The 14737-nt window shown below is 47.9% G+C and overlaps 1 long non-coding RNA gene across 3 annotated transcripts in view; it reads right to left on the bottom strand.

Annotated features, from left to right (window-relative positions):
- LOC149125624 (uncharacterized) overlaps positions 1–14737 on the bottom strand; it is an 81660-nt gene that overhangs the window by 7318 nt on the left and 59605 nt on the right. The window contains exon 3 of one of the 3 annotated variants that reach the window (XR_016210929.1): positions 1175–3287. The exons of the other annotated variants lie outside the window; for them this stretch is intronic. This is a non-coding gene — a long non-coding RNA (uncharacterized LOC149125624). Of the gene's footprint in view, positions 1–1174; positions 3288–14737 lie in introns of those variants that run through there. 3 annotated transcript variants of the gene reach the window in all.

Below are 14737 nucleotides of genomic sequence, written 5' to 3'. Positions count from 1 at the left end.
TATACTAAGTAAAGATTACAACTGTGTGCACCCACACAGACACACAAAGTATAAAGTACTGTTTGAAGACAAGTTTTACCATTAATTCTCATGGTATAACACATTAAGGACAGAGATCCTACATGGGGAGTAAGTGCACAGTGACTCCTATTGTTTATTTAACAAGTGACATTCTTATTTATGACATCAGTGATCACCCAAGACTCTTGTCATGAGCTACCAAGATTATGAAAGCCCCTTGAGTCCACAAACTCTGACATTATTTAGACAAGGCCATAATCAAAGTGGAAATCCTCTCCTTCCTTCAGAGAAAGGTACCTCCTTCTTTGATGTCCCCTTCTTTCCACCAGGATCTCACTCACAGAGATCTTTCATTTAGGTCATTTTCTGCCACAGTGCCTTGGCTTTCCATGCCTGAAATGCTCTGGGCTTTTTAGCCAGATCCGAATGCCTTAAGGGCTGATTCTGAGGCCAGAGTGCTGTTTAGGGCATTTGTCATTCTGTGAGTCTGCTGTGTGTCCCACTTCCCATGTTGGATCATTCCATTTTTTTAACTCTATTTTATTATCAGCAGACACTGGTCTTATTTATGGGATCCCTTTGACATTTAATCCTATCTTTATGATCAGTTATGAACTTAAACTGATCACTTTAACTAGTAAGATGGCATTGGTACCTGCCAACTTAATGGGATTTGGAGTCCCAAGGCAAGTCAAACATTTTCTGATGCCACAGCCCAGAGGGCCCAGGGATGTGTGCACAGAAAACACATCTGACTTTCAGATTCTAACACCTGATTAGCCTTTGCTAAAAATTTGTAGAAATAATCTCTCTCTATTAAAAAACATGTATGACGCACGGTTTCCAAGATCAGGCCTTTCATTTATCATAGGTACACCCACCGCATCATAGGATGTGTGCATCTCAGTACACATGTACCTTCTCTTCTAAGTCCCTTAATAACCTCAGCAGGTGGGTTATTCCGTACAAGTTCACAGTGAAGGAACAGACCGGGGGAGGGGACTGAATAAATTGTATGAGAGGGTAAGGGACAGAGCTCTGCATTTGAATGAAAGGCTGACTCCTGAGCCCAAACACAACCACACCTCTGGACTGGTCGCCATAACAAACTTTGGGAAATACCGTTTTTGGCATCATAATCTTATTTTCCCAATTTTTCAGATTCTTCTGACTATGAAAAATAGCTAAAGCTGATCCCCCCCCACCAAAGAAACTATTTATCTAATGAGTACAAATTCATAAGTACAACTTTAGGAATATAGTGATTCTTCCCATCATACCCCACCTCCCACCCCACCTCCTCCTCCCTCTCCTATTCCCAGTCCCATTCTCCATTAAGGAAGAAACAAAAACTGTTTCTGGACAGTCAAGACAAGGGCTGTTCAAGTCATTGCTTCTCAGAGTGTCAATTTCACTTCTACAGATTTCCTTTTAGGTGTAAATCTGCTTTATTTAAGCCTCATTTGCCTAGAAGAAATCATGCAGGCAGTGATTCTATTTGTTTATGAAGATGCCCTAGGTTAGAATGATCCTTTTGCTCCAGGAAATGATTGGGTCCAATGACAAGAGCAGGTGGGCATTTTACTCTGTTGCTTTGATGAGGTTTGCTGTAGCTTTCCTGCTGCGTGACTTTTTTTTTCCCCCAGAAAGCTACCGTCCTGTCTTATTCCTACTTTAAAAAAATCATTAGTGTAGTTGCATCGCAGAGGAAGGAAAAAAACCAGATGTGTGATCTGCCCATGAAATAGTGTCGTTTGCCTCACACGCGCTCAGCCCTTTTCATGTGCTGGCTGTGAGCCTGTCCTCACGCTGGGGTGAGAAGCTCATTACTGCTCATTGTAACCAAGAAACAGCCTGGGCAAAGGGGAGAGGGAGACCAAAGGCCCAGAGCGCTCCCACCAAATTGGATCCTGGAAAGCCTGACACCAGGGCATCTACTAGAGGCACTGGGCAGCTGCTCGCTTGGGCTTTTTACACTGGAACTGCAGGGATAACGGAGGTCATTGTGGTGGGCTGGAGCGCTGCCCAGGATTTGCCCATGGACTAGAAGGGTCATGGGATGGATGGCCGTGTCGAATAATGGGGGCGAAGTATTTTCTCCGCGTCTGTCCAGCCTGTTAATACCCAGTTTCGTGTTTTGCGGAACTGGTGCAGCTCTCCCAGAAGCATAATGAGGTGTCTGCAACTCAGAAAACCTTTCAAGCCTCGGATGCCACTCCTCCTCTCCACTTCCCTCTTCTTGGCCGCCCTCACTGTTTGCTTTGATGAACTTCTGCCACTGGAGTTGGTGAGCCCTGCCTAAATGGCATTTCAACTTGCATTTCCCCAGGTGCCCCGCATCCTTGCCTAGATTAACGTGTCAGTGGCATATGGTGCAAATGGCTTGTCATTCGGTCTCAGAATCGGTTTAAAATATCTGCCAGGCTGCTGACTTCTTTGGCATAATGCCTGTAGCCCCAGTGTTTGAGGAAGGAGAGCAACATTGTCTGAAAATTATTTAGAGTGAATTTTTCTTGTCTGAGAGCCAGAATCTGCCTTCCTGCCTTTCCCTCTCTGTCTCCCTCTCTCTCTCCTTTTCCTCTTCATCCTCCCTCTCTTTCCCCGGTATCCGAGCTAAAGGAAGCCTCATGGGCTCTGAGGCTGAGTGCCTAGGACGAGGATGCTTTGGAGAACTTCTGCTGTAGGAATTCCTTCATTAGCCGCACATCTTGCTCCTTTTCTGTACAGGGAAGAGGCGCCTTTGTGCCTTTCAAACATTGTTGCATAGGATAGGATCCTCTTTAAAGCTCCTGTGTGGGTTTTAGCTCCATTTTTCAGACAAGAAAACCAAGGGCCAGAGAGTTTTAAATGTGGCTAAAGTTGAGTACAAAAGCGGGTAGAGCAACAACTCGAACCCAGGTCTGTCCACTCCACAGCCCGACTTCTGTTCAGCCTGCTGAGTCCCTGCGCTGAGCGTCGTCAGAACTGGCACTGGGAGGTTCCCAGCCCACGATCTCCGGGGAGGAGGAGTTGTTTGCACTGCAGCTCAGTGGGCAGAGCTCGCAGTGGTCTGTCTCTGTGGGCATTGTCAGCAAGCACTCCTGTCTGCTTCCTGGAAAAACTGCCCACCCTGCTCTTCTCTCGGGGAGTTTAATGGTGGGTCATTGTTACTGCTTAGTTGCCTGATGGGTTGCTCACTCCTAAATCCAAGCGACGAAGCAGATCCTGCTGTCGGTGGGATTATCCCCTCTTGATGAGGGATGACCTCAGGGTTGGAGGCAGCCGGCCTGCAGGCAGAGAGAGGGGGATGTCAGAGGCGCCTCCTGTGCAATTTAGACCGGTGAACCAGAATAATTCTGACAGCAGGGCTCATGCAACAGGCCTCAACCAACCATCTTCGTCCAGAACTGCTCTTTCTCGACTTTTGTGTTTTTGAGGTGGAGTATCTTTTTGAGGTGGAGTATCTTTGCCAGTTTCTCACTCAAACTCTCCCTTTCCCACCGTAGGTACTTGAAAAGCACCCTCTCTCTAACCTGTGGCATGGACTGCCCATCTCCACAACATCAAACAACAAGCAGGGGCGGGCTGGGCTCGCTGGCCGCTCACCTCGCCTTTGTGCTCTGTTTCCCACTCCTCCACTTCAGGCGCCCTCCAGGTCTTGATTCGGCACCAAAATTCTATCCCTCCTGGTCGGCCCTGTCCAACTCACCGCCTATAGTCAGTCCACCCCACCAATTGCATGTTTAGTCCACATTCCTTACAATGCTAATCACTGAATTCTTTAAAATAAAATTATGCAATTCTTTTTTGAATATGTGATGTCATATGGTCCCAACATTTAAATAGACACATGTAACTAAAAATGCAGATGATTAAGGAAAATGCACCTCTTTCTCTTGTCCCAGCGCCCCAGGCCCCACCTCCGAGGCGCTCTCTGACATTACCTTGTGCCTCCTTCTGCGCGTCCCAGAGACAGCCTTGTTTGTTTAAGCTCACGTGTTTTTAAGAACATACGTCAACAATGTAGAGCTGTTAACATTACTAACGATTATGTCAGAGATACTATGCCAAATACCTTATATGTCTTCTTCATTAAGTCCTCTCAACAGCTTCATGGGATGGCTGCAAATATTATTCATGTTTCACAAATGAAGACACAGGGACTGGGAAAAGCTGCAGAACTTAAGCATGATCACACAGCTGAGAAAGGACACAGCTGGCATTTGACCCCAAGCTGTCTGACTCAAACTCTCTTAAAAAAAAAAAAAAAGATCATTTATTTGTTTGAAAGGCAGAGTGTCAAAGAGAGAGAAATCTTCCATTTGCTGGTTCACTCCCCAAATGGCCACAACAACCAGAGCTGGGGCAGGCTGAATCCAGGAGCCAACAGTTCCACCCAGGTCTCCCACATGGGTAGCAGGGGCCCAAGCATTTGGGCCATCTTCTACTTCTTTCCCAGGTGTAGTAGTTGGGAGCTGGATCAGAAGTGGAGCAGCCAGGACTTGAACCAGCACTCCAGTATGGAACACCAATCTTTGAAGCTGTGGCTTAACCTGCTGCAACCAACACTCTCCCCTGAGCCCCAGCTCTTAGCCACCATGATACCCGCCTTCAAATGACTCCCCTAATCGTCTCATACATGAAACGTCTTCAGAAAGTTCGTGGAAAATAGCATTATCTTTAATCTCACTTTTCCATGAACATTTGAAGTCCCCATATGTATAATCTGGCTTCCCTGCTAGATTAAAGGAACCGAAGGAACAAAAGCAGCAGTAAGGGTTAGCACAGAGCGTGAATGTGGGAATCAAATGCTGGATTTGAAATTTCCCGGCCGTGCAACTGCAGGCGAGTTTCCCCAACTCTCTGAACTCCCATTTCCTCATCTGGAAAGCTTGAGTACTGCTAACTTCACGGGGAGGCAGAAATGTTGTGAGAATCGCAGGAAACAAAGAATGCAAAGCAGCTGCTGTGAGACAGGTGTTCAGAGATGGCTGTCACCCTATCAAAGGGCAGGACTTTTAAAAAGACGTTGTGGGGTGGGAGTTTGGCCTAAGAGTTAAGCCACTTGTGTCCATTTCAGAGTGCCTAGGCTCCTGAATCTGACTTCCTGCTAATGTACACCCAATGGTTCACGTGATTGGGCCCCTGGCACCCATGTGGGAGACTTGGATTGCATTCAAAGCTCTAGGCTTCAGTCCCCAGCAGGGAGCATTTGTGGGCATTTGTGCAGTGAACCAACAGATAGGAGTTCTCTCTCCATTTGTTTTTTTCTCTCTATCTCTCAAATGAATAAATAATTTTTTTTTAAAAAAAGTAAAAATACATTTGCCTGCTTCAGTCACTTTGTGCAGAATAGAAAGGTGCATAGGAACATCCCACGTAATGTGTGTGGTAGAACAGGCCTGACCTTTGTGACGGCAGGAAAATACCACACGGAAGTCCCTGGAAGCAAATACAAGGCAATAGCATTTTTCACCTACTGCCCATGGGGCTAGCTCAAGCGGAAACAGGTGTCATTTGTTGGCCATTCAAATAAATGTACGAGGGGCCAGCACTTGGCACACTGGGTAAGGTGCCACTTGGGAGGCCTGCATCCCATATCAGAGGGTCTGGGTTTGAGTTCCAACTTCACTCCCAATTCCATCTTCCTGAGGACGTGCACCTAGGGAAGCTGCAGAGGATGACTTAAGTACCTGGGGTCCTGACACCCATGTGAGAGACCCAGATTGAGTTCCGGCTTTGGCCTGGCCCAGCCCCGGTTGTTGCAAGCACTTGGGAAGTAAACCAGAGCTTTCTCTTTCTGTATGTCTCACCACCTTTCAAAGACAGATAGACAAATAAATACATAGATGGATATGATAGATAATATAGACAGATGGTAGATGAGAGAGAGAGGGAGAGAAACAGACGAGTAGGAAGACGAGCCAAAAGTTGTACACATCTTCTCGGAGGTCAACAAGCATGGGTGGAGTGTGGAGGGAAGGGGAGACCGAGCAAATACTCAGCAGCCTTGCCTGGAACGTTCTTCCTCCAAACGCCTTCAGGAGAACTCCTTCACCTCTCCGCCGTCACCTCCTCAGTCACACTCCTCTTTCCTGGTCTGCTTTACTTCAGTTTTTCATAACCTTTTCACCCTCGATCGTACTGTATCATTATCCTGTCTAGTGCACTTGTTTTTCATTGTCTAGTTCCTCTGGAATGTAAGCTCCCTTAAAGGGTTTTTGTTTATTTCACTGATGGATCCTAAGCACTTGGAACAGTGCCCGGCACGTGGTGAACGCTTAGTGAATGTTGGTTGGAGGAATAAATTTTCCAGGTAAGAAACTGAGGTCAAGTGACTTAGCCTAGAAAATTTTCCTAGTTATCAGAACAATCAGAACTGGAACTCAAGGGGCCAGCACTGTGGTGTAGTATGCTAAGCCTCTGCCTGCAGCTCCAGCATCCCATATGGGCACCGATTCAAATCTTGGCTGCTTCACTTCTGATCCAGCTCCCTGATAAAGCACTTGGGAAGGCAGTGGAAGGTGGCCCAAGTACTTGGGCCCCTGCACCCACGTGGAGACCTAGAAGAAGCTCCTGGCTCCTGGCTTCAGATTGGCACAGCTCCAGCCACTACAGCCACTGGGTATGGAAGACCTTTCTCTCTGTCTCTCCCTCTCTGTGTCTAACTCTGCCTCTCAAATAAATAAATAAATCTTAAAAAGAAAAAAAAATAGAACTCAGGTTTGTGTTTTTTTTTTTTTTTTTTTTTTTTGCCTCCCAACAAGTTGTCTTTCTATTAAATCGTATTTTTAGGGAGAGGGGAAGATATGCATAGGGTTGAGAAGTGATTTGGCTATTGAGAAATTTAGCCCAACAGAAAGTGAGTACAGAAGGACAAAATAACCAAACCCTAAAAATTGACAACAGCAAAAAAGAAACCCATAGATGTGGGTGGTTGTGTTGATTTTTTTTTTCAAAATTTTGTTTAAGTACCTGAGACTCTGCTGTCATTTTAGCTGGTGAAATAAGATTCATGATCAATGTGTGGAGACAGAAATTTCAGACCTCATTATACACAAACCAAAGATTATTCCTTTGCTGTCAGTGCGGCGTTTGACACGCCAGTGCAAACAAAAGGAAATCTGTCTTGGATGCCCCTTTTAGCTTTGGCAGATGTGGAGGTGCGTGAGATTGGGGTGTTAATTTTTGATTGGATGTTAAATGTGAGCGAGTCCTAGGACACAACCAGAGAAATACCACGCAGCCCATGTTTAGGGCTGAAGCCCCCGTGATGCATGGGGTCTCGGTCCAGGTCATCCTTCTCCCATTGCCACATCCTTTTCTTACCTTGAAAACAAGGGAAGTCCTCTAGCATTGTCCCAGGGTCGTCTTCCACCGGAACTTAGGTCATATCCCTTTCTCCCATCATTTATTCCCTTTCTTGAATCTCCTATCTGGGGTCACCTGCAGAAAGACTGAAATCTCCTCCATCCCGATGTAAAATAGTGAAAACCTTCCAAAGATCACTTGAGTCGGTTACGCACTGCTGTGTAACATAGCACCCCAAAACAGCAGCTTGCAAAGGGAAAGCATGTGCAGTACTTACAAGTTGATGGGTCACCTGGGCTGACCTCAGGGGCCTGACACATGTATCAGCTGCACACGCTCCTGAACACGTCGGCTGGGGCAGGCTGCCCAGGGAAGGGCTCAGTCACTGGCTTGCCATCCAGTGGGTTAGCTCAGGCTCATCCTCACGACAGCCAGGCAGCCTCTCAAAAAGACCGACAGAGACAAAGACTGCAAAAGTGCCTAAGAGCTCTTGAACTGGCCCAGTTTCACTTCTGCTTCAACTTATGGGCAAAATCAAGTCACAAGGCCAGTCCAGGGCCAAGGAAATTGCTCTCCTTCCCGATGGGCACAGTTGCAACATCATACCAGAGAGGATGTGGATTCAGGGAGGGACAAAGAAATAGAGCCATCTTGCGAGCGGCCTACTCTCTTCAGCCCAGGTCTCCTTTCCGTCACGTGCACACTGCCAGAAGACTCTCTCTTCTGCTTCCGTACCAATTACCATTTGCTCACCTAAGATGACCCCCCTTGCTATCTTTATCTCCATTTTGATGAAACTGCTCTCTCTAAAGATAATGGTGGAAGGGCTGGCATTGTGGCACAGTAGGTTCAGCTGCCACCTGTGATGCCAGCATTCCATGTAGGCACCGATTAAAGTCCCGGCTGCACTACTTCCAACCCAACTTCCTGTGAACGCAACTGGGAAAGCAGCAGAAAGCGTCCCTAGTGCTTGGGCCCCGGACCTCCCTCTGGGAGACCTGAGTGGGGTTCCAGCCTCCTGGCTTCAGCCTGGCCCACCCCAGCCACTGCAGTGACTTGGGAAGTGAAAGAGCAGATGGCAGATCTCTCTCTTTCTCTCTCTCTCTCTCTCTCTCTCTCCCTGTGTGTGTGTGTGTGTGTGTCCCCCTCTCTCTGTGTAACTCTTCCTTCCAAGTAAATAACTAACTAAAGATTTTAAAGACGACAGCACTGGCTCAGCTATCGACTGCTGTGAACTACTTCCAGCTTTCTCCTCCCTTCGCCTCTCCGCACGGCTTGTGCTGTAAGATTACTCCCTCCTGCTCAACACTCCTGCTGCCTGCCTCCGAGTCCCTCTCCTGGCTCTCTTCCACCCCTCTGACCACTCCTCAGATTCCTAGGCTGCCTGGGGTCCCTCCCCTGGCCCTTCGATATTAGCGCTCCCCACCTTTCTGCTGTCTCATCTTTTTAATTTCTCCTCATGCTGAACTCTAGCTGGAATCTAATCCAGTTCATGTGGATACTACCTGTCATCATCATTATTCTAACTCGTCTCTCAACCTCTAAGTATAAAGCATCAATGCCTCCTGGATGTCGCCATAGGCGCTTCACGTACCTCTCTAAAACTGAGCTTAAAGTCTTTCTTTCACAATGTTATTGTCTTCCCTTTCTTCTTTAACAGCTTTTCAATTATTTCAATTCAGTGAGCTAGAAACAGAAAACTAGTCTTAATTCCTCCTGCCCTGGGCTCCCTGTAACCCAAAGTACCAAGTCTGTAAGTCGACCTCCCAAGTACCTCTCAGACGCAGCCCTTCCTCCTGTCCTCACTGTTGCTGCTGCTAGGGTTTAGATTCCAACCGCTGTGGCCCGGGCCAAGGCCAGAGCCTTTCATCGACTCCCTGGCCCCTTTCTGCAGCCAGGGAACTTTCTGAAACACACATTCCTGATAGTCCTTTGCCTTCTCCAAGGATACTGCAGAACATTTGTGGAAAATGGAATTAATAGACAAGCTTATTTTGGTGCAAAAAAAAAAAAAAACACAAATGAAATTTGTGCATATATGGAATTTTCAAAATGTTCATGAGAAATACGTATTTTGAAAAAAAACTATGTGCAGCTTTCTTCCACTGGCTTATTTTCACCAAAATAAAATCTAACAGTAGCTAGGGATCAGCGGTTGTGTAAAAAAGGAAAGTATTCCATTTTGCTTAAGAAAAAGGTTTTTTATAAAGAAACAGGGAACTCTTGTAGGCAAGAAGCACCGCCAGGCAGCAGGGCATCGTCAGGGACAAAAGCGCAGGTGTGCAGGCTCCTCCCTCACTGCTTCTGTCTGTGACTTCACCACATTCCTGCAAGCTCCTCTACCCCGCCTCTCTGTCTGTGTCCATCCGTGCACATGGCCCCAACAGCCTTCCTTAATCTAAGCCTACCCCAGCCTTCAGATCTCTTAGAACAAAATATTGGGAGAGAAAATCTGATTGGCTTCGCTCGCGGGTCAAATGCTCGGTTGGCTGTGGCCATGAAGAAGTGGGGTCATGAGGACAGTACGTGACAGCCTGAGACTCGTGTGCTGTGCAAGAACCATAGACAGGCACGTTCTCAGAGGGACAGTGGAGGCTGGCGGGAAACTGCAGCATGGCCCCTCTATTCCTTCATGTGGCAGATGGTATGGTTCCAGCCTTCTCTCTCCTCCCTCTGTACTGCGTTACTCACTCTAACTAGAACTACCCCATTCCCTCTGTACATCATATCCTTTCTCATATATGGTTTTTAGATTTATGTTATTTATTTGAAAGGCAGAGAGAGACACAAAGAGAAGAGGGAGAGAGAAAAAGAGATTTTCCACCCATGGTCACTCCCCAGTTGGTCAAAACAGCCAAGGTTGGGCCAGGCTGAAACCAGGAACCTAGAACTCCATCTGAGTCTCCCATGTGGGTGTCAGGGACCCCAGTACTTCAACCATCTTCCACTGCTTTGCTGGGCACATTAGCAGGCAGGTGAATTGGAAGTGGACCAGCTGGGACTTGAACCATTGCTCTGATATGGGATCCAGTGTCTCACAAGGTGGCTTAATATATTGTGCCATCATGCTAGTCCCAGCTTCTCATTTTTAACAGAAGTTTAAATATTACTTCCACTCTGAAGCCTGTTTACCCCGTTAGCTGCTCTTCCCTCTGAGAATGCTTAGCGGTTGGCACACAGCTCTCTCACAGCCCCCTTTTTTGGACTGTGGGGTTTTAAAAATCAGTAGATAACACGTCTAGAATCAGGTGTAGCCTTGGCATATGGTTAGAGGTGCAAAAAGGTTGCTGAATGACGATGTCAGTGGCAGATTCTCCATACATGTGGTTCTCCAAGCGTGCTCCTAAATCAGCAGCATCTGAGAGTTCCTTAGAGATGCAAATCTTTGGGCCCTACCACACATGGGCCAAACCAAAAGCTCCAGGAATGGGCACAGCAGGCAGAGCAGTGTCTCCCCACTCCAAGCTGTCCACGGCCTAATCCCTGGAACCGAAGACTACTGTTACATGGCAAGGGGAACTGAGGTTGCAGGTAGAACTAAGATTGCCAGTCAGCTGATTTTACAATAAAGAGATGATTCTGGATTATCCTGATTGGTCTGGTGCCATCACAGGGACCAGACGTGTGGAATATGGAGACGGCAAAGTCGGAACTAGAGAAATACCACCAGAGGCGAGGCCTGTTCCACCAACGCTGGCTTTGTAGATGGAAAAAGCCACCAGCCAAGGAATGTAGGCAGCCTGCACAACTGGAAAAGGCGAAAAAATGGATGCCTCCAGCGCCTTCAGAAGGAAGTTCAGCCCTGTTGAGATCTAGAGTTTTGCCAGTGAAATCCATTTTGGACTCCTGACCTCCAAGACTGTGCGATAATACAGATAAAGGTGCATGGTGTTCAGTCACTCCATTGGTGGCCACTGATTACAGCAGCAGGAGAAAACTAATGCAGTAGGGCCCAGCAAGCTGTTCCAACAAGCCCTCCACGTGCTTCTGAAGTGTCCGTCCCCACGCATTCCAGGACCCGGCAGGAAGCCACTGCCATCTGCACCTATTTTGTGTTTGTTTCATGTTCACTGCAAGATCCCAGCCAGTGCTGGCACTCAGTAGTCCAGTGGAAGCAGCAGCATACTGACCGTCTGCGTGTAGTGCTGTCCTGAGCACTTCACCTGCCTCCCCTCAGCCCTGCGGCACAGGTGGCATTACTCTCCCTTACTTTACACGTGAGGACACTGAGGCATGGCGAAGAAAAGCTTGCTCGATCCCCGAAGAAAAAGAGCCAGGACTCAGTCAGTCTCCCCCCAGAGCCTGTGCTCTAACCCCACGCTGCATGTTGTATAGGCAGGTGCAATCGGTATTTGGTTGCCGAGTTCACTGATACATGAATTGATAATAAGCAACAAGTCTCACCTGACCCTTCAGCAGTCTATTAGGAAAGCAGTGGTGTGGCTCACAATCTCATTCCCGCACTGGTTCAGCAGAGTGGGGAAAAGGCACATAATTCACTTATTTATTGTCATTTATTAGAAAGGCAAAGAGAGGGAGAGAGATGAGATCTTCAAATCACTGGTTCACTCCCCAAATTCCTGCAACAGTCAGCGCTGGGCCAGACTGAAGCCAAGAGCCTGGAACCCCATCTGGATCTCCCATGTGGAAGGCAGAGACCCAAACACTTGTGCCAACATCTGCTGCCTCCCACGGTGCACATTAGCAGGGAGCTGGATTGAAAGTGGAGGCAGGACTTGAACCCAGGCACTCTGATTATGGGATGTGTGCTTCCCAAGCAGTGGCTTAACCCATTGTGCCACAGAGTTCTCCCTCACCCACCCACTTCCACCAACCTTCAACTATTGGGAAATTGGGAAACCCATTTTTAAGTGGGTTTGCTTTAAGTGACTTTTCTTCAATATCAAATTTCCTGCAATACTTTGCAGAGAACCCTGCCTCTAGGCACTACTGCTCTCTGCACCACACCAGGCAGAGATCAGTGAGCCCAGCTACTGGGAAGCCAAGGATGTCAGGGGAGAAGTGGGCCTGAGTTAGCCCCAAAGGCCTTGAATTCAGTGTTGCATGGCCCCGGAATGGTGTTGTGGAAAGAGGACAGGTTTTGGTGTTTGAGGGTCCTAGGTGCTAAATTCCAGTCCATAGTTAGGTGTAATGAGGCCTCTGGATCCTTTTCTGGGGCTCAGTTTCCCCAGTTGTATCAGGGACTACTAATCTGTTTACTGGGCTCACTTAAGGCTCACAGGTGATACATCATAGTTACAAAGGAGTCACCTGAGGGTCCAGTTAAGGACGCCATTCCTACCATGAGATCCAAGGGATTGCTTTTAAAATTCATAAAAAGCAAAGCGAGAAGAAGAGATATTCAAGCTTCACAATTTCACTGCTTTTTTCTTCTTTAGAACCTCTGCCTTCTTGTTTTGTCCTCTCCTTGTGCAGTGCCTATTTCATTCATCTACGTTTTCTTCTTGAGCGCCATTTCCAGTTAACTGCATGGAGCCCTTGAGGAGGACTGATACCGCATGGAGACTCACCCGACAGCTTGCCATGATCAGTTAACTGACACCTGCTGAGGAGAGGTAGGTGGCATCATTGTCGCCCATTTCCTGTCAACTCTCTTACATCTTTCTCTGAAACACACTCATGGCATTATCACATCCCACTCCCCAGAGGAGTCGCTCTCTGGATGTGCAGAGCCTGAACACAATCCAGGGCTCGCATACCCCTAGTAACTTGTTGGCTCTTTCCATGTTAGAATACAGTACTGGGTCATTGAAGTTCAGAGTTGACATTCTCTGGCCCAGCTAATGAATATGAGAACCATGATGGAAACCCAGACCTGAGCTTCAAGGTAGAGCTCTCTTCTTAGCAGGCTGCCTCCTCTTTGGTGACAACAATTTTTAAAGGGTTCCAAGAGCAACTTAGGGCTTGTTCCAGAGATAAGGACACTCGTATCTAGAAATGCCACTTATTTATTTGAGAGGGAGAGGGAGAGGGAGAGGGAGAGGGAGAGGGAGAGGGAGAGGGAGAGGGAGAGGGAGAGGGAGGAGAGGGAGAGGGAGAGGGAGGAGAGGGAGAGGGAGAGGTCTGGGCCAGGCCAAAGCCTGGAGTCAGGAACTCCATCCTTGTTTCCCACTTGGGTAGCAGGGGCCCAAGAATTAGGCCATTATCTGCTGCCTTCCCAGGTGCCTCAGCAGGAAACTGGATCAGAAGAGGATTGCCAGGACTCGAATCAGTGCTCCTATATGGGATGCCAATGTCACAAGCAGTGGGTTAGCCTACTGCACCACAATGCTAGCCCCAGCTTTCTACATTCTGACATCTTGTTTTCCCTAGTAAAACAAATCTTTCCATCTGGCGTTCTCATCTTCCCATTCATTGATGACAGTGCAACAAGAAAACCTAGACCACATTCCTGTTTCTGTAACCATTCTTGGTGCATTATCCAGACTCCATGAGACCCCAGAGAGATGGAATCCACACAAGTCTGTCTCCCGGGTACTTGGGGACAACCCACTCAGCCGCTCCCACTCGCTCGTCACTCTCTGCCTTTGGTTGGGTATCACTCTCCTGGCAGGCTTTGTGTGAGGCAAAGACTTTCTGGAGACATTCCTTGCATTAAAAAAGGTGTGTTAGCAGTGCGTCTCACTTCTAATGAGGCATCCTTGGTGGAGCTTGGTAATGTCGGAACCAGGGAACGGTGGCCCGGAGCTGAGGTCCCGGCAGCGGCACTGTGTTAACCCAAGTCAGAGCGTTCGGCTGATTTGCAGACTTGACTGACAGGGCCCTTGCAGCACAAGCCCCAGAGAACTATTAAGGGGAAAGCATCCCATGGAGGCCTTCTGCCCGTAATAGTTTCAATGCAGAAATGCATGTGAGCAGCAGCATGCTGAGCTCATATCATTTGCAGAGCGAGACGCAATATGGTTCCAGTGCCATTTACCACAGCCAATTACGGTGCAGCCTGACAATATCTAAAACAGGACTGCGCTCAGAAAAATGCTCTCTCAAGTGTGTGTGTGGTCTGAGAGGTAAAAATCACTGCATTTTTGGTGAAGCGCCGTGGTCACCTCTTTCATTGCAAGAATAAGTGGAAGAAGGAGAAGGACAGCAGCCACCACTCAGGGCCGAGAGGATGGAAGGGAGCACGCAAAGCAGGACACGGCTGCGGTCTGGTGAGCCCCCATTCTCGGCAGTGCGTGCTGCCACTGCTGCACCGCTAAAGACGAGAGTTGCACAGTCTTCCTTTCGGTACCAGATTCATTTCCTATTTTCAAGGGAGGCATTTCCCAGCCCTCATTACCGCCACCACCCACTGCAAAAGGCGTGCGTTCTAGTGGGTCAAAATTCCTGTGATCCACAGCTGCTATTGTGCTCACAAGGTTCTCTTCCAGTGGCAGTATCGGCTGATCTCATGGATCAATACAGA

The sequence above is a fragment of the Oryctolagus cuniculus genome, chromosome 7, assembly GCF_051225735.1.
Source record: "Oryctolagus cuniculus isolate XC-2025 breed Fujian yellow rabbit chromosome 7, ASM5122573v1, whole genome shotgun sequence".
In the NCBI taxonomy this organism is placed as follows: Eukaryota; Metazoa; Chordata; class Mammalia; order Lagomorpha; family Leporidae; genus Oryctolagus; species Oryctolagus cuniculus.
This window is presented reverse-complemented; position numbering and strand designations above follow the sequence as displayed.